Raw genomic sequence first — 27,801 nt, 5'->3', positions numbered from 1 at the left:
ATGTTTAAGGTTTCTTTTGAATGTTCGGCAAAACCAGCTTGTTTTGTGAGGCAGTTTTGGGTTTGCTGTGTGTGGATACAGCTGATTTGTTCCTCTCTTAGACAAACATGTGTTTGCTTTTGTAAGAAACTGTTTGACTGGTTCTGAAGTGAAAAAAAGCCCGTTAGAAATAAACAGATTTCTAAAAACACTGACAGCAGTTATTTTCACCTTATTGTATTTAAAGGTTGGGGGGTATATCTCCCATTGTACTTTATGTAATGACACAAGTCAAGTGGAAAATATAAATGTTGCTTTACTGCATAATGCAACACTTTATGGGTTTTTGACCCATTTTCTTTGTTTATACGATTGATTCAGGGAATATTTCAGAATAAAAGTCATAATTTTTTAATCACAGAAGAAAAAGAACAACCATTAATATTTGATCAAATGTGATGAACTGAAATCTGAAAGACAAAAGATTTAAGCCCCAACAGCCAGAGAGAGGTCAGCTGATGGTTTACTCATGCTTGGATGAGGGAACCAGAGAACCTGCTGTTAGAGAGAGGCCCCTTTCAACAGGAACATACCTGTAGTACATTTAACAGGTTAATTGACATGACAGGACAGATGGTGGTTACAACCTGAATTCCCGTCATCACTCAGTGCATTTCCAGAGCAGAAGCAGCATTTCCATCACCAGCTGCAAGACTGGAGACCACCAGCACATCAGCCCGGTCAACGAACCGGCCGGATCCAGGTCTAACTGGTTAGCAGTGACTAAACCTTCAAAACAAAAGCAACATGGTTCACCAATAGTAAATCAATGGTAAATAATACATTTGACCTGCCCAAGTAAACTCTGAAGTAGGAATCTTAAATATGTGACATCAGTGCTTATAGTTGTAATCTCAAAAAGTCGACTCTGTTCATCTGGACGTCGCGTTTTCAGTGGGATCAAGACTTTACAGTTGTAAGTTAAACCTGATTTTTCAGACTGATGTGAGCAGGGTTGGTTAGTTGAAGTTTAAAAAAAGTATTCTTGTTGACTGTTAATTGGAGATCTGAATAAAAAAAGACTATCTCTGTGTGGAACAGTAATTATTGTAAATTACAGGTTTTATGTTGAAAAAGATGTTCTGTGGTTGCACAAAAAGCTTCCACACCTCTGGAGATGGGAGCGAGAATAATAATGTTATTGGTAACTTCAAGAAAAAAGCTCTGGTTAAATCTCACCTATAATGATCATGCAAACAGGAGATAATAGAAGTGTTTCATAACTGCTCAGTTACAGCCCAGGTACTTAATAACATGTTGCATAAATGCTTTGGTGATTATTTTTCCCATTCAATTACCTATAAATGTAATTAAAGGCTTATAGGGAGTTAAGCATGACAGGATGGGAGGACAAACCCTCAGAGCTCTTAGATAAGCATGCATTACAGATACAGGTAGCAATTATCTTTATTATCTGCTTCATTTTATACAAATATTATTTTTAACACTAGATATATAGATGATGGATTTAAATGATAGAATCATTAGTTGTGAGTCAAATAGTTGACATGATGAAAAGTGGGCTATTTTATGTTTAATTCATAAAGTAATAATAAAATTACCGTTTTCTTTTTTTTTTTTAATTTTCTAATTTTTATTTTTAGGTGAACCTAAAACGAATGAATGCACATCGTTACGTCAGGTTAATCCTCCCGTGTAAGAGTGTAAGAGGGCAGAGAGTCTGTGGTAAGCCGGCCTTAAAAAGCCATCTGAACGTGTGAACCCGACACACACTGTCAGTCTGTGGAAGCTGGTTCCACCAAAGAGAAAGGAAATGCCTAATAATATTGAGTACATGCTGTAATTAAATGCAGGTACATAAATGCTAAAACCTGAGCTGACTGCTACGCTTCCACAAAGTACTTATTCATGTGAACAAATGATGGCACAGCAATAGTGCAGGCTGCTCCAAATAAATGTGTTTATTGAGACATTTCAATGGCAAAAAGTAAATGAAATGTCTCTGATCATTTTTAGACTGCATAAACTGACCTCAACACGTCTCCTGAGCAGAAATGATCCAACAGGCTGTTTTTCATCCGCAGTCCCTGGACAGATGTTACAGAGTTACCTTAAAGACAGCAAAACACACGATGTCAAGCATGCAGAACATCCATCCATTCTCTCCTGCTTATTCTTTTCAGGGTTGCAGGAGCTGTCCCAGCTGTCTTAGGCCATGAGGCAGGCTACGTCCTGGACAGGCTGCCAGTCTAACACATAGAGACAGACAACCAGTCACAATTTAGAACGACCAATTAACCGAACCCCACTAACCCCACTAACTACCCCACGGACTGTGGGAGGAAGGGAGTACCCGGAAAGAACCCACACAAACACGGGAAGAACATGCAAACTCCACACACAAAGACCCCGGCCTGATGTGGAATTGACCTCAGGACCCTCTTGCTGTGAGGCAGCAGTGCTAACCACTGTACCACTGCATGCAAATTTGAACTAAATAAGCAAATATTTATTAGCAGTAGTGTAAATAAAAAAACAAACAGAAATCAATGATATAAATAAAAGTAGGAAATGAAAAAGTAGAAAAGCTGAAAATGCAAATATGTATTTGATTCAGAACACGTGACGATTAAAGGTTTCTGTAGAATTTCTCCTGCTTTCCTTATCACTGACATTCATGTACAGGCTGATGCTTGTATCCATGGTAGTGGGCACTGGGTGTTTCCTGGTGGATCACTGGTGCACACAGACGAACAAACTGGTTCTTTTAATTTTGTCTGTTCGGGTGCCCTTAATGAAAATGGACATTAAATATCTAAGGTCAGAGTTTCTGAAATACTTTCTCACTAAACGTTTGCCGGGTGCCACGGCTCCAGCTCCACCTGATTTCAGTTTCTGTGTGCCGAGCGCCGGCTGACTCAGCTAATTTTTAGACTTTTAGTTTGGCTTGAAGCGGTTTTACATCTTGTGCCGCCCCTGATCTCTGCTTAATGTGAGGTCATTTAGCATGTTATGATATTTTCATGCTGCCTATCTGTGCATAACCACGCTCGTGTAAACCCAAACACCATACATAATAGAAACATCACATTCACACTTTCCCCCTTTGGAGCAGAAAAATCTAATTAGACTTTGTAGCACCTTACTGCATAGATTTAAATATTAATGAGGGGGAAAGTTTTCCTTCAAACTACTTCCACTTTACTTTATCTTCATAATAGTCTGAGAAAACCTGCCAACCCCCCCATTTCTCTGTGAATTTAATCTTACAGCTGTTTTTGCCCTGCTCATCTTTTTACTTTGTCTTTCCTGCTGTGACCCACAGCTCCCACTGTGCTGGGTTCAGGGAATACTCAGGGAAGGTGTATCCTAACCTTGATAATACGGATAAATTATGATATGACCGGTGGTGTATACTGCATATTACAGTCAGCCACAGCAACAACAAAAAGCATTGAGCCGCAGTAGTAATGACAGCTGTGAGCTAAAGTACAGCAAATCTAAGCTCTGAGGGGTCGGGGTTCAAACCCCAACAGGCCCTTCTGCATGCAGCTTGCATGAAAAGTCTCAAGAGTTTCACTTTTTGGCAAATAAAAGTTTCAGGGAGTGTGTGTGTGTGTGTGTGTGTGTCACTGTCTGTAAACATGGAAGCTCGAAAACTTTTGAATGAGTTGTGGTAAAACTTTGTAGGGGTGTAAGTGGGGTCATATTAACAATCCAATAACATTTGGCGTACATCCAGCGAGGTCTTCAAGGTCAGCCTAATGATTGGTCAAAATCTGACAAAGAGTCTAATAACTTGTGGTGGTGTGTGCAGAAAAGTACCATATAAAGGTTTAACATGTCTGACCTCTGACCTCTCCTTCAGGGTCAGTAGACTGGTCTGCAGAATAAAATAATAATAATGCTACATAGTAGCACTATGTAGCATTATTGAGACTAAAACTATGTTTCTTATATTGTCGAGGATTCCAAATATCACATTATAGTTTGCATCCAAATTTGAGCTCTGATCTAACGTTTACATTTCATTCCTGACTGTTTTTCAAGTTGACCCTAAAATTGTTTTATCTTCATATTATTGTCCCGAGAAAGACAATAAGCTGCTCAGTTAGTTAAACAGATACACACTGTACTATTATATTATATGATTAGCTCAAGTGTTTAATGTCCAGGACTTAATATCCATTACCTGCTCTACATAATGTTTACATACAAAACTATTCCTTTAAATATGGTTCAGACAGAGAGCTGCCTTGGCGGGCGTTTGCACTCTCAGAAGGCTTCTTGTTATGTTATCTAACCTTGAACAATGCAGTATATGATCTATAATGGAGTGGCTGTAGCTCAGGAGGGAGAGCAGGTCATCTCGTTGGCGGTTTGATCCTTGAGTCTTGTGTCTTTAACCAGTCTCAGTTTGGGAGGGCGCTGGTTTCCCTGACCATTAACTGGAGAACCAACAGCTGGGCGGTTGCGTTAGTTCTGTGTGGGCTGCTGAGTAGCTAACAGTCCTCTTTGCAGCCATTGGACCGATCACTTTAACTGAAAAACTGCTGTTTCATGTCAGGATGCCAGATGGCTCAGTGAGCTGACTGGAGGTCTGGATCCAGGCGAGCTGAATCTGAGAGCAAGTTCACTTCATTTACTCCACCGTGAAAAGCTTAAACTTAGACTTCAGCAGGTCTAAGAGTCCTGTGACAGATTTGACGTTAATGCCATGCGAGGTTAAACAGGGAGGGCGGCACATGCTAGTCCTGACATTTATTATGTCGATGAAATCCTTTTTCATCTCTTGTTTCAGTCACTTTGTTCTTCACTTTGCTCTCTCAGCTTCTTTGTACAGTTTCCACCTCCCTCATTTACTTAATTTAGCCTCCTTTTCTCTTTCTTCCCTTCTTCATTTCTTTCCGTGGCTGCAGGTTTTATCAGTTCTCTCTTGCTTAAATTCATTTGATCTCATGTAGTTTCTCTCTCTTCCTTTCCATCCATCTCTCATGGGGTGAAAGGGCTGGAGCGGAGTTAAAAAAATTCAATCCTCCGACTTTTATTTCCCAAAGTGGTCTTTGTGTAACGATATTGGCCCCGCTGTTCTTCCTCTCTTGTTTTCAGCCGGCCAAATTTCATTAGACCGGTTGTTGCCAACAAAGTGTGTGTGAATTGGGATTGACCCTGTGCTCTCCTGTCTTTGTCTGGCAGGGAGATTATGAAGCCATTTCATATTTCAATTTCACCCATCAAATCCCCAACGCTCAGCTGGATGAAGCTTTGCCTCTCGCTGATAGACGCGCTCTCATGCACACAGCACAGACACACAAAATCACCGAAGCTCCTACCTGCACAAATCTGCGGGGTTGTGGCCACAGTTTAGGGCTCACTCTATCACAGCACACAGATCTCAGATCAGAGCAGCCTACAATCCCTCCTGGCATCAAATCAGCTGCATAGTATTTAATTTGAGACTTGATGTACATGCGGTGGTCGTTCAATGTTTGCTTCAGATTTGATGAAAGCTGCAGCAAACATGTAGCTTAGCATGCTTTCTCTGCCCAATAGGCCCAAATACATGAGCATACAATAGTTAATCAAATGGCTAACAATAGGAAGAATATAAAAACATTGAAATTGTTATTGGGCACAGCTCATGCTTGCACTCCATGTCTGCAAATAGCTGTTAATGCTGGGAGGAGAAAGGAGGCACTGAGGCATTGGAGAGGAGGCCAGTTCATTACCATTGTGTGTTTGTCTATTCAGGTATGTTTTTACTGCACTGGCAGTGTGTTTGGATCATTGTCATGCTGAAAAATAAAACAGTTGTCAATCAGATGCTTTCCAAGATGGTATTTCATGGATGGATGAAAATCTGATGATACTCTGCGTTCATAATTTCATCAATTTTGACAAAGTTTCCAAAACCACTGGCTGAAGTACAGCCATTTTATTCCTGTCAAACTGTTCTCTTTGTCAGTTTTCATCAGTGTAAGTAAATAAAAGTGTCAAAAGTTAATGGATTCTCTGGGAGAGCTTGTGTTCATGCTGCCTCTGCTCCCAGAAGCAGCCAATAAACAGCCAGCAACAGGAAACTGATCAGGAACCTGGTTTAGTATTGATGCAAGCACAGTATCTGATCATCAATAATATCAGTTTTGACTGTTATTCTCTTAAAACATGTTCATGTTCACAGTGGCCGCTGAAATTGATGTCACGGTTCACTTCCCAGTCATCTAAACGAGTGGGAAGTGAGGCGTAAATGGGAATCGAATGGAGAAAATAACTCCCCACACAGACGCTTGGAGAGTTTCTAAGGTGGCTGTGGAAGTTGTAAATCTCGCTTCTAGAAGAGCTTTTCTTAAATTTAACTACAACTGACACTTTAAGTGGACAAAGATGAATGAAAATGACAAATCAAACACTTCCATCCGTGTTGCTGCAGCACATCTGTCTGTTGACAGGTTCCACTGTCAGACGTGTTGTCCTGGAAGATTTTTTGGCTACAGTCCTGCAGTGCAGTGATTATTTCCCCAAGTATTGAAGTTTCTGCTCTCACCGACTTTTCTGGACATCTGATACGAAATAAATCCTCTCAGCTCTCCCAGCTTGCCAGCAGTGTTCGAAGAAAGTTATCGATTACTTAATGCTCCTACTTTTTTTAGCCTATATCTCATACATTTAATCCCAGACGATGCCATTATTTATTTGTCCTTCTGCTGTTCTTGACCATGATTTATTTATGTCCCTCTTTCACATTCTTACTCTCACTGTTTTTTTTAATATGCTGGTTTTAGAGGAGTAATCTAGCCCACATGTCCTACTGTGTAGTGAAATCTTCTTAGTGTCATTGGTAAAGGGGGGTAAAGGGGGGTAAAGTGGGGTCGGGGTCTAGGCAGCACAAAGCCCTCCCTCAGTCCGGTCTGTGAAGGCCAGCCTGTGTTATGCTGGTAATGTGAATGTATAACAGACTGACAGGGCGCAGAGGGCTTACAGCACACAGCCTGATGTCCTCTAACCTACTTTTACACGCACTCACAGATTAACATGTTTCTGAGCTTTAGAAATAATGGCTCCTGTTATGGAAGAGAGGGGGGGGAAGCTGTGGGAAAATTCAATTACAGCTGTAGAAATATCACCAGGACGAAGAATGGAAATAGACAGATTTACATTACTGCAGTCCTCCCACTGTGCCTCTTTCCTGTTTTATATGCGTGGATGTTATTTTATTACAGCAGACTGAGACATACAGACAAGCCTTGAACATAAAGATATTCATAGTACAGAACTGTTTGAAGCAAGGCTCAAATATGCAGGCACATTTTATTACAAATCACAAAGGAAATAGACACAATGTGTGTATTTTGTTGTAATTGGAGCCAAAAATGTGCATTTGTCCATGAAAACGGACACAAATGTGACAGAAACATTGTCTGTCTCTCCCATCATGTATACAGGTCACTGTAGCTAGAACTGCTAAATTTAACATAGAGTAGTTTTTCCATACTGTTGATAGCTTGAGACGAACTGTAAACTGAGCTCGAGCCTCTGAACTTTTCTTCCCTTTGCTTTGTAAATGCTGACGGAGAGAAAGGAGACGGTGTCGTTTCCTGTAATTCATCACATTAGCTAAAGAAAGGCGCAGCATTGACTGGCGCGCAGCCTCCGTCTACGGAGATGTTGCTACAGGGAGCGCCATACATCACAGACACAACTGGTCGATAAAATCCGTTGCCAACTGTTGCTATGATCAATTTTAATTGATTAGTCGCTGCAACCCTATTCTGTTTGCTTGTCTCCTCTTCGTGCACACAGAAACACTCTTGCAGCCCTGCATGCAGGAGTGAACACGTATGTGCTTAAATCCACATGTGGATGTGCAGATGCTGCCCGGTGTCACGGCACATTGTTTGTATACATGGACTCTGTTTATCCTGTGTTCACCCATTCACTCACCAAGTTTGGAGTTTCATGGACTTCTTGTTCATTATTTGATATTTTTGTTTTTATTTTATTGTTAAATTAGATTTTCATGCATTTGTTTATTTCTGTTTGAGTTCTTGTTAGAGTTTATTTAGTGGCTTATGGTATTTCTTTCTAGCTTTCTCCCCATGTGTCATTGTGTTTATGGTCATCTAGGTTGTGAGATCCTGTTTTGTAATGTGTGCTTTCTTCGGTCTCTTGTTCCTAGGTTTACTGTCCCTGTCTTGTTACCCTTGATTGGTTTTACCCATTTCTTCTTGCTTCTGTTAGGCCTCAGTGTGTCTTCGTATTAATTATTAATCCTTTGTCGTATCATACTGTTTCCCTGCTGTCAGTTTCCAATGCGTTCCTCTGTATTCCCTAGATTTTTGTTACTTTGTGTCTTGGGCATCGTTTAGTTTTTTCTTTGGACTTTTTTCATCTGAAATAAGCAGCTCACTTTTTGTTTTTGGACTCTGTCTCCACAATCACAAATGAAAAGGCAGTTTAATGTAAAAGTAATCCCAGAGTTTACTGAGTTTTTCCAGCAAAAAATTCTCTTGTTTAAACATCAGTTCTGTGAACATAGATATATGAGACAGATTTTACTTGAGGGATCTTTGAGGCTGACAGATGTTTTATTTACTTATTTTTTGGTCTTTAACTGTAAAAGAAACATAAATAAACAAGCTACATTTTGTGAGGCTTAGTGGACAGATAATCCGAGTTATTGATGGAAATATGCTATTTTGTATCATTTTTCCATTAAACTGATATGAGGTGAAGCCCCGGAGTCATCAGTTATTGATGAGGAAAGAAAAATGATGTGATGCTTCCAATATGTTTGACTCAGTGGATTCTTCACACCTACACCTATACTGCTCCTCTTTATCAAGTTTACCCCTCCCCTCATCATCGGCCCCTTCAGTGACCGTTTGAACTTTTAGCCTGAGACATGTTTGCCAAACCCAGCTTCACTTGTATTTAATCACAGCCTAATCCCAACGATGTGACATACAGAATTTATTCCACACTGAGTGTTTTTCAATTTATTTTTAAAGCGCCGCTACAAACTTAAATAAAAGCTACTGATCGTTGTTCCACTCATAATCCAGTTCTAAGCCGTCCCCTCCACTGACCCACACATGACCCCAAACTCGTAACTTTTCATTAATCCCACGTCTTTCAGACTTTATGCAGATGAGGCTACAAAACAACACAAATTCAGATTTCTAGTGAGGCTGTGAAATAGCGTGAGTCACAGCCTCTATTGTTAGGCAGTGGAAAATGCAACAAGAATAAGCCTCACAGGCCTGGAGGAACATTTGAATGTTGTTTTATGGAAGTGAACAAGTTCATTAACAAGATCTGGCAGAGTTGGTGCTGGAAAACAGCACAGTGACTCGTCATTATAGAGCCTCTAATGCAAGGCCACGTTGTCACAGCTCACTGACTGCTGGTATGAGGTCGTTGTTGTGCTTAGCATCCATCTCCCAGCAGGAACTGTCACTGTATGAATAGCAATTTTCGAGGTGCTGAAAAGCAGCCTCCATCCGTCCGTCCGTCCGTCCGCCCATCCGTCCATCCATCCATCCATCCGCCCGCCCGCCCGTCCGTCCATCCATCCGTCCGTCCGTCCGCCCATCCGTCCATCCATCCATCCGCCCGCCCGCCCGTCCGTCCATCCATCCGTCCGTCCGTCCGTCCGCCCATCCGTCCGCCCGGCCATCCGTCCGTCCATCCATCCGTCCGTCCGCCCGTCCATCCATCCGTCTGCCCGCCCATCCGTCCTTCCATCCGTCCGTCCATCCGTCCGTCCATCCATCCATCCATCCGTCCATCCATCCGTCCATCCAGCCTACATGCTCAGCAGATTTCTAGAAAAAAGAGCCGAGCTTTGCTCGACGCATATCAAACAGTGTGATGAAAGCAAATACTTTTTGTTTATGTGAATGCTGACTGTGGATTTCACAGGTAACTCATTTACTCTGTTAAATGTTATTCTTTTAATGCCTCGATTAAGAGATTTTTCTTTAATTGCTGAGATCAAGCATCTGTAAATGTCTTCTGTCACATATTAGCTGGATGTCACAAGTTGGGGAGAAAGTCCCAGATTAAGCTCCTTTTCCTTAAAATCTACTTTATTCGCCCTTTTGAAGTTCTTCATTTTAACACTCGGGGATGTCCAAGGGCGAGAAAGATTATACCACCCTCTCGTCTCAGGGGTCTTTGACCTCAGCTGCATGCAGTCAGGTCTGACTTCTCTTGAAACGTCCAATTTGGTGTGTGTGAGATGACCGTTTGACAGGCTGCACAGTGACTCGTGAGGGGAAAATATCACTAGGATATATTTCTGAGGCCTGGAGCTCAGGCCATTTCAGCTATTGTTCTAACAAGTGGGAATATTTTCACCCCTGGGTGAGGCTTGGCATTTTGGTGGGAAGCTCTTTTGGCTGCCTGTTTACAGCTGAGAGGATTATCATATGGGCCATTTTGCCCGGTGGTGGCTGCTGAGAGGAGGGGGGGCGTATAACAGCAGGGGGCAGCCTCAGTTGTCTGTTGTGCTTTTTGGTCGTTGGCCACTGGTTTGGAACTGTACTGGGCCTCTTTGTTTTAAGGGGCTGCCTGTTAACCTGTCGAGTATTAAAGAATATATTGTTTATTGAAAAAAACAATAAACAATATATCTCTCATGTGTACTATTGCAGTGGTGGAAGTTGATGTTAAAAATACACCATCTGCCACCTCATAGCTATGTTTCTGTGGTTCCTAAAAACTTCCACTTTGCACTCTTACAGCTTACATTTAATCATGGACGACCAACAGTAGCATCCAATTACATCCCATCCTTTCAGTAATGTTGGTGAATGCAGACTGCATGGCTGGGCTTGGTTTTATAAATGTGTGACAATCAGACAGAAAAACACCTGAAACCAAAGAGTAAGAGCTTTAGTCCAATACTTTTATCTATGTAATGTATGAAGATGAGAGCCTGCATGAAGAACGATGGAGACAGGATTACAGAACCAAATGTGGGATTAAACAAAGCAAGAATCCAGCGGAGCATGAGGACAGACTGACAGGCCGGAGGACGGCTACAGTTTGAAACCATCAACCTAACAGAAAATTATCAAAAGACATCTCGAACTAAGACAGATCCACAGGAGACATAAAAAAGGTGAAAATGAAGAAATGCAAACTCAAGGAAGGATATTAATTAAACAAGAGGAACCAAGAACCACCCACTCGTCTGTTCTTGGCTCTGTATCATATAATAGAGAGAGTGTACATCAATATAGACATCTCCAGCACACAGCTCTGGCTATGGCCACAGAAGCCCCACCCACTTGTTTTTAAACCTTCTATTTGTGAGCGGCAGCCATTCAGAAGGAAGGTGGCTTAAAGGGCTGGGGTCAGTTCACCCAGCCTGTGTGGAACTGATAGCCAAGCATTTGTTGAAAAAGGTCAAACATGAAGTCCAAAAAGGTGAAAACCAATTAAACGCACACAAGGGCAAGGGGAGCAGAAACTGTGAGGACTATTGAGGACTAATGGGAGGACAGCAGTATATACACACACAGAGAAGCAATCCAGGAAGCGGAACCAGCCGGGCGAACAAGACACAGCTGAACTAAATCACAGAGAACGAGACAAGAGAAGCAAAAATAAAACGTAAAGCACAATAAACAAAAAGCTGGAAGTGAGATAAGTAAATATGGATCATCAGACACATGAATGAACCAAATGTAGTAGGACTGACACAAGAGGATGGGACACTGAGGGAGGCAAAAACTCTAAAGCAGCAGAGACTAAACACACTGAGGAAGAATACATGAAGTAAATGTGAACATTAAACAAACCATCCATCCTGTTGACATGACTTGGGCAGGGTACACCTAGGACAGGTCACCAGTGTGTCTCAGGACTAACACAGAAAGATAAACAACCACCCACACTCACAGTTTAGAATCACTGTGAAACCTAACCCCACTAACTGCATGTCTTTGGACTGTGGGAGGAAGCCAGAGTACCCGGAGAGAAGCCCACAGACATGGCGAACAGGAAAAGTCCACACAGAAAGGCCTCGGCCTGATGGTGGATTTGCACCGTGCTGCCCACTGTTATAATAACATATTATTATAATACTGGGCAAAACTTTAAAGTCCCCAAATCCACCAACACTGAGTCAAAGCACCAGCCACCGTGGCACGTGTTCAGGTAGTGGATGACCTGCAGGGCTGTACCACCACACAGTATCAGATAAACAGGGATTATTTTGAACTGTGAATCAGCCCTCGCTTGTTTTCATGGGTTTGTTTAGCCTCACTTTCTTTTCTCCATCTGCTCTCTCTGCTTCCAGCCCTCCATCAGCGACCTTTCAGTTGGATTTTTTTAATCTTATACTCTCTCTGTGCTCTTCCACACACAGCTATGACATATAAGACCTTCAATTTTGATCTCTGGGACCTTCAATTAGTTCAATTATTTCAGCCAAAATGCACCCGTCTGCTCGCCTCCCCTCTTTGCTCGCCTCTTCATGGCGTATCTCTCTCCTCTCTCTCCCTGCGTCACTCGCTGAGCCGAAACGTTGGTGCCCGACAGCGGCTGTATTCTGCATCCTGAGTGACTTCTGACAGAGAGCGCGGGGACGAGTGATGCGGTGCTCTCGGTGAGCAGAGATAAAAGCGTGGCTGACCTTGTACAAGATAGGCGGAGGATAAATTTCTGAGATGAAAGCAGCAGCAGAGGGAACAGAAGTGTTCACAGCAGAATACTTCACTGCTTGTATCTCCTTTGGTCTCTTTTATCTTGTTATTTTCTTACCTGCCTTCTGACCAAATATAATTAAAGTAATCTTGGTTTTGATGCAGACTTTTAGTGTCCGAAGCTTTACCCTCTACGCTTTCCTTCTGTGTTTGTTGTCTCTTTATTTGTTGAGTCATTCCTTCAATGAGCATCTTTCATCCCTCCTCTCCTCTGTTTTTCTTCCTTCTCCCCTTTAATTTCCCTCTCCTCCGATGACGCATTTTTCCTGATATATTCTCTCTTCCATCTTCTTCCTGTGCTCGCCATTGCTCACTCTCTCATCCCGATGGCATCTAATTCCCCGGCGTTATTGTCACTGTATATCAAGTTTCATGGGCTTGTTGCCCAGGCCTACACACACGTTTTATCCTAAAGTCTCCCATTAATTCATCACTCAGTCCTTGAATCCTGTATTTTCTTTTTTTTCACTGCCTGAAAATCTAAATCCTCAGTAGTTCTTCATGTTTTATAAAGTCCAGCCAAGGAAACATGACATTTCTCTCTTTAATCCAAAAGTCTCCTTTGTTTCCTCGCACACTGTTTCCTCTGCTGTGCACTATGAAAGGTGTGTTTAGACCAAATGCAAAGAAAAGTGTGTGTTATTGTGTTTCAGTATTTTTGAACCAGTTCTCGTGCAACAAGATGTGAACCAACAATTGCTTAACAAGAAATCTGGCAGCTAGAATCCAGTAGGATGAATAAGTGCTACGATTTCTTTTCTGTTTCTCTGAAACCTCTCAGGTTTTGCTCTCCATTTAACAGCAAAGTTGAACTGTACAACTGTCGAGGGCGTGATTAGAATCCTCAGCCGAAGGCTTTTCTGATACAGCGTGAAGCTTTATTTTTGCCAAAGTTGAAACGATTCCAACTTATAGTCCAGAAAAAGGCATGTATTTGTTCATGGATACCAATTATTATGATTTTTGTGACAGTCACATGACTACTTCACATCACAAGTTCACATCTGCAGCATGTAGTTCATCCAAACAAAGTGGTGATGTCAAAAAAGGGAGCTTTAAAAGAAGTAGCAGCAGTTTTATTTTAAGACTAACCTAACCAAGTCGTGTGTTTTTACTTAATTGCCTATTAAAAATAACAGAAGTGTGAAAATCTGTGACTTGTGTGAGTCACTCCAGCACCACCCTCCCAATGTGGACTTTTTTGCCCTTTAACAAGGAGAATATTAAGTATGAGTCAGTTCATATAAAACTGCTGGAAAAACATATTGAGAAACAAAATCGAGTCAGTGGACGTCTGACTTTCATGGAGCTGCATTGTGTTCATGTTTAATCACGTTACCCACCATGACCTGCTGTGCATTAACATCTAATCACAGACTTTGCTTTTAATTGTGAAACATAGAAACTTTGCTTCATGTTTGGTCTGAACATCGTCGTGTTTTTTCAGACTCGGTTTTTATCGCTCGTTTTTGGCTCTCGTCCGATGTCACGTTGTACCAAGAAGCTGTTCTTTTGTAAATCCACGTTTTCTGTGAGTCACTGTATAATTAAGAAGAGTTAGTTTTCCTAAAGACACATCAGATCTCCCAGCGTGCTCTGTCCACGTCTTCCTTAGTTTCTCCTTTCCACGTCTCTCCTCCTGCGTTACACATTTCTGATCCATCTGCTGTTTGCTATCAGAAGTTTTATTTTTGTCCTTGGACGAGAGACAAACAAACTACAAGATTGTTTTGAATCAATCAGAAAATCTGTCTATCAAAACCGGATGTTCTTGTTTATATTCATGAATAATGGAGCTTGACGACCCCTCAGGACTGAAAACACAGTTCTTAAAATATATTCGTGTCTCATTGTTTTTTCCCTTTTTTCATGGCGACCTATGACTTTGAGGAAAATGACCGCTGTGTGTGTGTGTGTGTGTGTGTGTGTGTGTGTGTGTGTGTGTGTGTGTGTGTGTTTTTAGTGCACACAGATTCAGGAAAAAGCAAAAATCGGATGTAGATACACAGAGACAGTTGCAAAACAAACAGACTGCAAAAAATAAAATAAAATTATACATGAAGAAATTGAAAAGATATGCATGGACACACACACACACACACACACACACACACACACACACACACAGAGTTGCTTTTTTATACAGAGTCAGTGGGCGGGAAAATAAAATATCCTGTGCAAATCTCTAGGACTGAACATCGAAGGCCTTTCCTCTGATGGCCACTTGAGGCAGTCTCCACACTCACAGTGGAAATAAGTACAGCCTGGTGCAGTTGGGTTATGACTGTGGCTGCTGTTAATTGACAGCTGGAAGCCAGCAGAGGCGGCTGTAGCTGCCATCTGTCTGCTATGCTTCATATCTCCTAACTGGAGTCCCTGAACTGGACCTCTCAACTCATTTGTGGTGATTGCAGCATTTGGACCATTTTAAATGGATTTATGTGGCAAATATGACTTTCTGTGCAGCTAAAGATCATCCAAGAAGGCTGTACTTCAGTTTTGTGAGAAAAATTCCACTGCCTTATCAGTCTGTGACTAACTGATGAAACACTAGTTAGCAGGTCCACTGCATGGACGGGGAGCCCTACACATTACACCTGCTTTACACCTGCTGAGCCACAGAAACTCCTCCCAGGTTTCCAGTGACTTTTGGAAGTCTGCAGATAATGAGTCAGCAGAGTGTTGGTGACGCTCTGAAAGTTTATGTGATCTGTGCTTCTTAAAACTCTTCCACTTTGCAATAAACACATTTATATTTCATGAGCACACTTGTTGCAACAGTGGCGTCCTATTACAGTGCTCGAAATCGGTGAGCGCTTTAGAGTGAGGCAGACTGCATGACTGTGTTCGATTTTGCACACCTGTGGCAATCAGCTTGATGGTAAAAGCTTTCTGCCATTAACTGATAACTGGCCACTTTGAGTTCCAAAAAACCCAACATGCCGCCACAAATGTGCAAAATCTACAAAGCAGTGGACGACTTCAAAGTGGCTATGTCTACCTTTTATATACAGTGTGTGATAAATATGGACAGACATGCAGAGCGAGTGAAAATGAGCACAGAAACTAACAAAGGGAGAAGAGACAGTTTGTTCCGGTGTGTTTCCTCTGTCAGCACTGAGACATGGTATATTAATACTTACGTACATAGTCACAGCAGAAAACGCTGCTGCAGTCTTTGGGTGCAGTGATCCCAACGCTGAGCCTGCGATGACATGTTAGCGGGACTCGGTCTCCCTTTGGGCACGAAAAACAAAGCCGTAGGATGAATCATTAGATTTTAGGTTGAAGACTTTGGGTTAGGGTTAGACAAGCTGTGATTATAGTAAGGGTAAACCTCCAGGAGATGAATGCGAGTCTGATGTCCTCTGAAATGATGAAACACAACTGTACTCGTGTGTTGCTTCATCAGTGTCATTTCCCGAAGCTCTGCAGCAGCCGCAGTGTCAGCGTGGGAGTGAGCAGTGTGTGTGTGTGTCTCTGCACAAATTAGTTGTATATAATAAAAACTGATGGGTATAATGATCATTTACATGTGAGCTGAGGCCTGGGGAGCTTCAATTTCCTGTTGTAAATTATTAGAAATGAAACTCTAATGATGCACTCGTATCTAATTGTTTCATATTGCGATGCTGGAGTAGTTCGGCTCAATAAAGGTGCTGCATCTTTATACTGTGAACAAATTTTATGGGATTCATGTCGTATTTTCCACACTAAAATCCTTAAAATCCTTAAATTTTCACAAAAATCGACAGTGTGCCTTATGTATGAGCTGTGGTTGTGTTTACTGACCACGAACCGATTTTATGTGGTACACGGCGCTCAAAAATCTGTCAAAAATGTAGTATGTAGTACGACTTTGCTAAGCTACGAAGCCACACCGCTTGATGGATTGTTGGACCATTACGGCTACCGTAGTCAGGAGCCTCGCGGAGTAATCTGGGTCCTAAACTCCGTCTGATTCAGGTCCCAAAGTCAAACAAACACTGCAGCATCACTGAGAGTTAAAAACTGTCTAAATTCTTTCATCTTTAATAAAATGATCAGCGTTGCTGCTTTACCAGGTGTAACAATTAAGTTTAACATCCAGGCATCCATGAAAACAGAATTTATTAAATTTAATGGAGTTAGAAGTTAGCAGGAAGTTAGCTCGCTAGCTTCCACCTAAACATGATATAGCATGTTCTGACTGAGAGATTTATGAAATAATTCAAACGTACAGCTCTGCTGTCACTTCCAACATAAATGAAGACAGAAAACTAAACAGCAGTGACGTTTGTAGGGTTACTGAAGTTGAGCTAGCTGGTATATAATGATGTGCTACGTGATCGCTAGCGACACAGCTATGTTAGCATATCATAAACACAGTGAAGCTGGAGGATGAACGCTAACTTTTTTCCACTCGATTAAAGTTAACGTGAGGGTTCCTGATGGTTAGAGACAAATGCAATCGCATGGCAGGATGCTGTAAACGGACCAAACTTCAGTCAGGAGAACAACTGAGATAATCCATCCACAATACGAGGTTAGTCATTAATATACTGCAACAACATGGGAACAGAACAGCTGCCAGAGAATTCAACATTAATGAGTCAATGGTACGGAAGTGGAGGAAGCAAGAAGAATGAGTTGAGGAAAGTTTGACTTATCTGACTGTTTTGTTTCGCTTCATGCGCCTTATGGTCCGAAAAATATGGTACATAAAATCCTTTATGATATCATCCCATCTACATGCTTCTAGAAAACAAACGTGATTGTTTCTACTTGTAAACATCAGAGTAACGACCTGCACCAAACAGTGAAACTTTTGAGATTATGATTTAAACTGAAACATTTAGAGTAATTATATTTTTTAGGAGGACTTGGATTTATATTTATTTATATCATTTCCTGATGTCTGAAGTGTGAATGTGGTAAAATATAACTGAATATAATCAGTTCTGATGCATAAAGATTGAATGAGAGACCAGTTTTAAGTAGCGACGTGCCCTCTGCACTGATTTAGAAACAAATACAAGCTTCTGTTTTTCAAATTGAAGAATTGTTTCTTGTGTGTGTGGGCTGAAGTGCTCTGCTGACTGTCGATCACCCTACACACAAACACAAAGAGAGATAATTTTAGTTATCAGTTATAAGAGAATAGATGCAAACATGAGACCTCTTCCAAATACTGCAAACATCTGGGAGGGCTGAGGACAGGAAGTGCGCTCTTCTTCCTGGGCCGATTTTCCACATGAACCCGCACCGAGTGCAGCAGTGAGTGTGTGTGTGCTGCTGTGTTTGCGTGTGTGCTCTTTTTGTAGTGCTGCAGTCTGCTGTGAATTAGTGAAAGTGGCTGGGAGAATATCAGCACCTGTCTCTTGCAGCTAATTACTCGAAGTACAGACGAGATGGTGTGTACAGTAAAGGACTTCAAGAATGCTACAGAGTCTGTTAATTATTCAGAGATGTCTAACCCACATCTACAGTCGTAAACTATCCCGAGCTTCTCCACAGATGTTAACATTTTTTAGCCACACTTAAGAAGAACTCCACCTTGCAATGACATCGTGCCTCAAACAGATGGCCTTTGCAAAAGTGATGGTTCGTCATAATTCAATCACACGCTGACAGTGTGGAGGAACATCCAGTGATGCTCATCGCCCATGTTTGACTGCACATGTTGTGGTATGTGCACCAACCTCAATATTAAATGCAAGGCAAAGATAGTCCTGATATAAACAAAGTGGAGGTTAATGTTAGAAGATCCCAACATTTTCCAAAAATTCCCAGTTTAGGTTCCTTGTTCTTAAGTTAAAGTTAAAAATCCAACTCTATCTTGAAGTATACAAGGACAGCAGCCAGAAACTGACCAGTCTTTGAAGTGTAGTTCTACTGTGGAAGCCTGTTTCCGCCACTACAAAAAAAGTATCCATAACTCTTTCTTGAAATTTAGACTTATTTTCTCACAATTTTGAGTTATTAATTCGAAATTTTGATTTATTAACTCGAAATTTTGAGAAAAGTAACTCAAAAATTCTAGTTAGCCCCGCCAATCAGTAATCTGCGTGGAATGTGCACTCAAAACCGGATCGCAACAAACTGGCGCTTTCTAGAGTATGTTTGCTGATAGTAACGCCATTCAGCGAATAACACAAGGATTTCATCATTTGTGAAGCCACACTGAAAATAATCAGCAATTTGTGCATTCATGACTGGCTGTAATACTGGTAGCTTAGCTGTAGCATTTGTAGCTGAGGGCTTCAGCTTCTGGGTAACAAGGAAATGACATCATTCACATAGATTACTGATTGGCAGCACAAACTCGAAATTTCAAGTTAGTAAGCCGAAATTTAGAAAAGTGACTCGAAATTTCGAGTTATGGATACAGTGGAACCCCGTTTCACGAAAAATTCAAGTTACGAAGGCACTGAACGGCAATATTTCTGCCCGTGTTACGGCAAAATGCCCGAGTAACGAAATCCGCTGGCTCTGATTGGCTGAGTCTACAATGCCCACAATGCCTTCCGAATCATGTGACAACCCCTTGGCTTCCGTACTTGCGCTTCGCTGTTCCACTCGAACGACGTATTGTTGTTCTAGTTAGCAATTAGCCTATAGCCTATCGATCAGCATCGCCTCAGTCAAAACGCGCGATGGGTGCTTCGACTTACGAAAGACCCTCGGGAACAAATTAATTTCGTAAGTCGGGGTTCCACTGTACTTTTTTTTTGTTAGTGGCGGAAACGGACTTCCATATTTCTACAGATCTACCTGTGCTGCAAGCTCCCAGCCTGGTAGACAAAGCCACTGCAGAAGTGTAAAGAAGTGCAGTTCCTCTCATGGCCACTTGGCTGCTTACAAAACCGAGTGCCCGTGTAAAAATGTACAACGTGGATCAAACATGTTTACAGTTTGCAAAAGGAAAAAAAAAAAGTCTACCAGAACTCTGTTTGCAACAACAAAACCTGCAAACAAGATACAAAGACGTATTCTTTCCTTGTCTCACCTCAGTGCCTGCATTCGGTCACTTCTTGCACTGATCTTGTTTTAAATGGTGGTTTAAAAGAAGTCAAACAAAAGACATTTATCTAAATGTAATAAATAAGAAAGAATGTGTAAACAATCCAAAGCTCCTGGAGTGAACTTTAATGATCCCAGCTGTTCCGGTCAATAAGTCTCCCAGCTATTCCAGATTTAATTATCTGGCCCAGGAGGACACAGATGGATGGATGCAAATCAACCTTCAGACTACATCTTTCCTCATCACAAGAACAGCACAGCATATTACTGATATGTTATCATTGTGGCCAAATGGCAGAGGACGAGTTTTTGAGACGTTTAAAGAGGACTTGTCGGCGTGCCGTTTAACATTTAGGCAGGAATTGGTTTCTAAATGACTGATGGTTTGATATTTGCCTCTATAATCCCACCCCATCCTGGAATAGCCTTCAGCCCAATAGCCATTATTATTATTATCACCACAATAATAGCCTGCTTTTGTTGTGTTGATTTCGCTGTGGGAGGGAGTGAGCATGTCTCGGCTTCACACTGGACTAATAGCTGTCACATTCTCCTGGCATCGCCTCGGTGTATAAATAAACTCCTGGTATTTCTGTGAAATGACGCCGGCATTGTGGAGATAAGCGTGTCTGCTTGTGGCTTCATCGGTACGGAGCCTGACCTCAAAGGACATTAAGCCTTCGCCGGCTTTTTACAGAACGGAGCTCTGCAGTAACCACGGGGGGGGGGGGAGAAGAAGAGGTGATGTGAACAGAAGGTCGAAGGTTTAGCAGTTTTGTCGCTGCTGGAGAAAAGCAGGGCAGGAAAATTAAAAGTAATGCTCCATCATCTGCTCCAGCAGAGCTACACAGTCATTATCTGAAGCCTTAGTCCTGGTACGGCTCCTCGATCTGGTGTTAATTTATATCCCAAATCTGGCTCCACTAATTAGCCAAAAACTTTAAAAGCAGGAGAAATGTATGGACCACCCGCCTGAACACTGCTGCACACTCATCTTCAGCAGGATAATGAGCTCACCCATATCTAGAAAACTGCTTAAAAACTCAAGAAATATGTTAAACCTCCACAGGACAAATCAGGTAGTCCATCATGTGACCCACAGGAACCCAGAGGACCTGCCAAACACCTCAGGAAACCCCGAGTGACCTTTTCCAGACCTGTTTGGTGGCATCAAGATCACCTCTGGTGGTTTACATGTTTCAGCTGATGGGTGCAAACTCTTCTCACATAGTGAGGTTTTAAACAAAAAATGAGCCTTTATTATGGCTGATTGACATGAACAAAAAACTAGAGCAAAGGCAAAACGGGAGCGACCACTAAACTGAAACCTAGACTGGGAAAACTAACAAACTATGAAAACTGAGACAAGAATGTGGAACTGTGAATCAACTATGACGAGAGGCGGATGGAAAACAGATGACCTGACAATGAACAAAGGGAGACAAAGGACTTAAATACACAAAGGAGTTGATCAGGGGACATGGAAACACACGGGGAAACAGCTGACACAAATGAACCTAAACACAGTGACAAAGACACAGCAGACTCTTTCAAAATGAACCAGGAAAGACTGAGAAAATACAACAATCAAAGAATAAAACTAAAATACACAAAACACTGCGTCACAGACCCAGTACTGTGACAGGTAGGCTGTAAAAACTGAGCAGTGTGGGAACATTTTCAAAGCACAGGACAAAAACCTGGACTTTCAGAGCACTTTTACAGCATTTCTGGTCTGATTTTCAGGATTTAGAAGTGTGGCTCAAAAGACTTTGTAAATACTTGTTAGTAACCAGAGTACTTTTTCCTCCTTGTTTCGGCTGTGGGTGCATCATAACTTAATCAAGGTGATCGCCGCCTAGACGAGCTTAGATGTCTGCACTTGGTTCTAATGGTCATCAAACCACAACTTTACTCAGATGTCAAAACTTCAACCTTATGGGCAAATATATGGGAGGTCATCAGAGCACCTTGAGGCAACTGTTGTTGTTACTTGGTGCTATATAAATAAAGTTAGTTGAATTGGATGTTATCTTTATGCGGGAAGAACCGTTAAAAGTCTCATAAGCTTTGTAGTTACTTCCTGGTTCTGCCATAATCTGTAGTTTTTCTCTTCCTGGTTTCATTTTTCTTGTTTTCTGTATTTTTCTGTTCTTAATAGTTTGTCCTTCTTTCAGTTCACTTCCTGTTTTATTTTGGAGCTTAGCTCCTTGAAATGCTTTCCGTGTGTGTGTGTGTGTGTGTGTGTGTGTGTGTGTGTTGGGTTGCAATCACATCAACTCCCTCTTATTTTAAAGCTTGTTTGATTTTTGATATAATAATAGGTTTCAGTTTAATGAGAGACGATAAATAAACTTGATTTTGAAGATTTTTAATTTTATTTATTTATTCTTATATATTTATTTATTTATTTATTATTATTGCTGTTCTGTAGATAATCAATAAATCATCTGCAGGGAGAAAGAAGATGAAAGTAATTAGCTCTGTGTCTGGAATGAACCTCGGGGTTATATCGGACATCATTAAGTAGATGCACGCCGTTTTCCATTTCAGACGTGGTATAAAAGCAGGCTCTGATTATATCATAGCGCACATGTACATACCTAAGTGTCTAAAGAGGTCGTTAAAAGGTCCCGTGATGTTCCCTCGGTGTGTGTGGGACATTTGATTTCAGCACTTAGACTGTACTCTACTTCTCTAATCACTTACACCAAAATTTGAAAGCCCCGATAACGACGTCCTTCCACTATCGCCAGACTTCGCTCCCCGAAGGCTCTTAATGGCTTGATTAAAGGCTGTTTCCTATAAGCCATTACCTCGATTAAACTTTCATCATAAGTGCGATAATGACTTCTGTTAGAAGATAAATGTGTGTAGGTGTTTGAGCTCTGCCTGCGGCTTCATCCAGTTAACCCTTTGCCTTTATCTTCAGAGGAATAATTGCAGTGACACGCTGACATTTTACATTTTAAATGTCCCTCCTTCTCTTCAGCTGGCCATTTTTCCAAACAGTGTAAATAACTAATGGGCGCCCTTAATGCATAAACACTGAATCTTTTTAATTCTCGAGTCAAAAACCTTCCACTTAATACACGTTCTAGAAAATTGGCTGTAGGTTTGTGCAGTCATCATTTTTCTTGGCTTACTGTGTCCATAGCATAAATCACAGAATGTCCCAGCTGCACGGAGCTGCCAAAGTAACAAATGACTCTTTTAATACTTCCAACAACTCTGAATGGGCTAAACGGTGAAGAAAATGCCTTAAAAGTCAAGCTAGTTGTTATTTGATTCATTTGATTGGCATCCAGAAACCAGGCCTCCGCCTCGGGAGCATCGAGAGGCAGCAGCTTTTTCAGTCAAGGACACTTTTCTCACTTCCTTACAAAAGATGAGTTTGTGAGATCATCACAAAGCCTTGAAAATGTGAGTAACAAGAGAGAATCTCATCTTGTGTCACTTTTAGAAATACTCAGTTTATTGGAAGATGCTAATAAACTGAGCAAAAGACACAAAATCCACTTTGTGTAAATTCTGTAAACTGGCACAGACGGTCGTCACGTCCCTTTCATCGCGCCTCAGCTCGCTTCTCTTTCCTCTCACACACAACTGGTTGCAGTTATGCTGAAGGTTTCTTCCTGTTTAAAGGAAGGAGTTTTTTGTCCCCACTGTTGCCAAGCACTTGTTGCGGTTTCTTTCTAGTATTGATGGGTGTTTAGCTTGCGATATAAAGTGTTTCCAGCACACTGTTGTTGTGAATTTGCATTATATAAATAAAACTGAAGAGAACAAGATTTGGGACCTTCAGGTAAAAGCCACACCTGACTGTCGTCGACATTTTTGTCGCCACAAAAAATTTCCAGTCTGGAGTTTATGTGTGAGAAAGGTTGATGAAGCTGTTGGCCACAGTCTGTGGATTTGAGATGCACAACACAAATGCAGTGTTGTGCATCTCAAACACTAACCAACAAATCGCTCTAAACTTTAAATTGATTGTGTGAGGAAAACCTCGTACGCTGCTTCTGTCGTATTGCTGTTTGACTAAAACTCTTGAGTGTGTGCGCTCCTGATTTGTATTCATAATGCAGTCCCTCTCCTGGGAGCCGCTCGGTGCCAACCACCCAAACCGTTGGTTATAGAGACGTCTGTAGTAGATCAGTCGGGGAGAGCTGAGGGTAAAGTGCATCTGAGTAGTTTTCCTGTTTAGCCTATTAATAGCAGAGAGCAGATCTCCAGGCTCAACAAGACATACTGAGATCCGTGTCCCATCTGTGCAGTACAGTTTAGCTCAGCTGTATGTGGGTTGGTGTGTACTGTCGCACTCACTGCTGTCGGCCTAGTTCTGTTTGCTGCCACTGCTGTTGCTGAGAAAGACTTTTCTGTGCTCCGGTTTTACTCAAGCTGTTTCCTACATCACCCCCTAACACTTTGTTCGCTGCTTCTGTCTTACATTTCAGCTTGCTTTAGGTTGCAAAGCATGCATGCAGGCAGACGCACAGGCACTGCACATGCATAGGATTACATAATACAGGAACACATGCAACAAACCAGCACGATTCTCTGTCATCGCTATATTAGGCTCTTAGTCTCTTTACATTTATTCCAGCATCGTCAACCATACAGACACCAGCACACACACACACACACACACACACACACACACACACTAACATGATGCTGGCTGCATTCGCAATGTTGCCTGTGGATGTCTGTGGACATCGTGGAAGATGTTAAAATGAGATACTTCATGTCTTAATTAGGATGAGATCTTATGCGAGGCATGGTGACACACACACACACACACACACACACACTTGTACATGCAGACAGAAGTACACTTACAGGAAATAAAAGCACTAATGGGGTCTTTGGTTTCCAGCATGCTAACCATATAAAATAATATTGCAATGTAAAAATATTTGTCTCGTTTCTTTCCACATGGAAACTTCTTGGCAGCAAGATCTTTAGAAATTTGACTATCTGCCCCTTTACTTTAAAATCGCCCTCTCTCTGGAGATGCCTTTCCCCCTCTTTCTCTTTTGCTTGCACACACAGTCTCCCTGTGGTTCGGTTCACACTTGAGAGTATTCTGTCATGTGTTGTGTGCAGCAGGAGAGGAGGACCCAATGTGCAGACTCCAGGAGGTGAAAAGTACATTCCAAAAACAGCTTTATTGCTGAGACCCAGCCTAACTAAACTGGCAGGCAGGCTGGCTCACAGTGTAACGTCGAGGACACACACAAGGGTAGATCACACACAGACCGAAGGAAACACAGGGCTTAAATCCACAGAGGGAGGAATCAGGGAATGGGAGACATGAGGGAAACACAGCTGGGACAAATCAGGGCTAACGAGACAAGGGAAGCAAAACTATGGAACAACTCTAACATAAACCACACGGAGAACCTAAACTTAGAACAATCCTATAACCCATTAGACAAAATGTTAGAATATAATGAAATAAACAAATTCAAAGAACCAAAAACACAAAACACTGTCGACGAACCAGGCGCTCAACATGTTCACATTGTTTATCTTTCATATCTGTGAACTGAATGCACAGATGTGTAAATGTGTGATGCCTTCGTGGAGGATCGAGATGCAGAATACAACATTATTTGCATTCGACTGTTTACAGTGAAAGGAAAGTCCACTGGGACGCAGGCTGCATATTGTTATTAATGTGGTTTAATCCCAGTATATTTGCCCACTTGGGGCCTGTGTCGGGCTGCAGACAGCACCCACTGCAGGGACCCCAAAGGTTCCCTCTCAGTGGCTCAAAAGGGCAAAGATATCTACGGCCCCACACGAGCCCACACGAGGCCCTCCTGGGTTTACTGAAACCTGTATACAGGCTCCAAAGGGCAAAACAGCTGTGGTCCCTGTATGGGAACATCTACTCGGGGCCAACGTGGGAAAAGTGTGAGTTTGCCCAGCTCACTTAGTTCACCCACAACTACCCACTGTGGGGCCGTGTGGGCATGTTTTCTGGGTAGTTCCACAGATAAAATGTGCATCTTTGAATTTCCAAGTCACAGAAGCTCTTACAGGCCTCAGCCTCGCTGCAGTTTCACCTTTAGGCTTTGATCTTTCTGAAAAGTTTCAACAAGATCCTGCAGCTTGGTTTTCTTTTTATATTTTAAACTCAGCAGGTTTCAACAGCTGTTAAAATACAGATCAGTTAATGAGAGGATCCCACTTTAAACTTTGTCATCAAACACTGCTCTAAGCTCATCTTTTAAAATCTTAGGAAAATTACTCCAAACAAGGCGAGTTTTTAAAGTTATGCCTTCTTTTTACATTCATTCAGAGCTTTCTCCAATGATTTCATTAAACAGAATTCTATTTTTGCCATGTTGATCTTTAATCCTTCTACTTTTAATTTCTCATCTATTGATGTAATACATTTTCTTTGTATACATATTGTAAACTGAGGAAAGCGTCTTTCAGCTGTTACCTTTTTCTCAAGCTGTTAGCTTTACATGTTTCTGTGCCAAACGCCCGGACTAACACCACCCCCGAGGAGTTTGTTTCTCCTCCTTGAGAGAGGAGTTTATCGGGCAAATTTGTCTGTGAAGGTTCTCAGTCATCCAGGTCATCGTAGTCAAAGGAGCTTGCAAAGAAAAGCGTCTGGACTCTTTAAAAATAAATTTCTCCTGACTGTCTTCAGGTGTGTTTTCTTCTCTGGGTTGTGTAGGTTCAGACTGAGGAGTGTGTGTTTTTGAAAGCAAGGTGTGAAATTTCCTGCGTTGTCTTTCTTTTCCTTTAGAGTGTTGGGCCCGCTGAGCCTTGTCCACAAACATCTAAACCTCTTCTAAGATTGTAGAGGGTAGAAGGGTTTCCAGTTCCTGCAGAGTCTGGCTGATCTTGATCTGGAGGGCATCTATAGTGAAATGGACCTGTCTTATCCTTTCACTTAAAAGGTGATTTTGTGCTCTCTGTAGAATCAAGTCTGCTCTGTATCCCCTGACAGTGGATCCAAGGCGCAAGCTCTTAGGGACAACTCTGCTTTGTCTGCATCTTAGGTTGAAACGGAGATGGTTCCAATAATCTGCTAGTTTCCTTGATTCCCTTTCATACTCCCGCACCAGTTGAAGGGTGTTCCTCCCAAAATGTACGGCAATATGTCTGTGAAGGTTCTCAGTCATCCAGGTCATCGTAGTCAAAGGAGCTTGCAAAGAAAAGCGTCTGGACTTCTTTAATATCGGGCAAATTTATAACCAGCTACTCTGTGGAGCCACTATTTTTCTGAACTGAAGGAGAAATGGCTAAAAAGAAAAGCAAGCGCTCCTAAAAACGTCTGGAGGCCATCACAACACCTGTGTGATAAGATCATTTAAAATCAGAGCTGCTTTGGTGAATGTTTAAAAGGTGGCAAAGAAACACTTCCTTGAAAAATGTGTTTTTCACACCAATTTCCAATTTTCCAGGCATATTGGCAGACGTGTGACCAGCCTCTGAGGGAATAACTGACTCGAAGGAGAAAACTGGAGTCGAGAAATGTGAATATAATAATGAATTCTATGTAAGCAATGTGTTGTGAAAGTGATCCACGTCCTAATTAAGCAATCAGGGTCTCGTATAAAAAACTATTAAAAGGGAAAAAAAGGAAATGACCTGAGGGGTGAACTTTGTATAATACCTGTGCGCCCTCCATGCAGTTGATTGGCTCAGCCGTTAGTGCTGTTAGCTCACAGGGATCAGAGGACCTTTATGTGATGAGTTTGCATAATCTCTGCACCAGTTTTCTTTAGTTTCTCCCACCATCCACCGCTCAGTTAATGTTGACCGTCTTCTCACTAAACAGATATTAAATCTCAAGAGTTTCACTTCCTTATATTAAAAAACTTTGTGCTGTATGTAATTAGCAAAACAATGAAACTGCAAAATAATTGCAGTGCTAAGCAAAGGCAAAATCGTGTCAACGCTGAACAGCACGACTTCACAGACCAGAGGCTGAATCAAATCCTTTATGTTCGTCTTTTATCTACAGTCTATATGTTGTATGTGTGCAGTTTCAAATACAGCAGCAGTTTGAAACGGTGCTTTTTGTGGAGCTTATTGGAGAAACTGCAACTTAGTTGGATTT

The 27,801-nt window shown here is 41.7% G+C and overlaps 2 protein-coding genes and 1 long non-coding RNA gene across 8 annotated transcripts in view; 1 reads left to right on the top strand and 2 right to left on the bottom strand.

The window, feature by feature from the left end:
• Window positions 1-27,801, bottom strand: part of LOC146387779 (butyrophilin-like protein 1) — a 413,480-nt gene that overhangs the window by 40,046 nt on the left and 345,633 nt on the right. The gene's annotated exons all lie outside the window — the stretch shown is intronic.
• Window positions 1-27,801, top strand: part of LOC146387789 (dedicator of cytokinesis protein 3-like) — a 241,037-nt gene that overhangs the window by 51,573 nt on the left and 161,663 nt on the right. The window lies entirely within an intron of this gene.
• LOC146387790 (uncharacterized) lies at window positions 7,151-16,226 on the bottom strand. The gene is made up of 2 exons (XR_014800319.1): window positions 16,051-16,226; window positions 7,151-15,950 (listed from the first exon to the last, which is right to left on the bottom strand). It is a non-coding gene; the product is annotated as an uncharacterized LOC146387790 (long non-coding RNA).

The sequence above is a fragment of the Perissodus microlepis genome, chromosome 5, assembly GCF_051167445.1.
Source record: "Perissodus microlepis isolate ML-2025 ecotype Zambia chromosome 5, ASM5116744v1, whole genome shotgun sequence".
In the NCBI taxonomy this organism is placed as follows: domain Eukaryota; kingdom Metazoa; phylum Chordata; class Actinopteri; order Cichliformes; family Cichlidae; genus Perissodus; species Perissodus microlepis.
The sequence above is the reverse complement of the archived record's forward strand: the minus strand, read 5'-3'. Positions and strand labels throughout refer to the sequence as shown.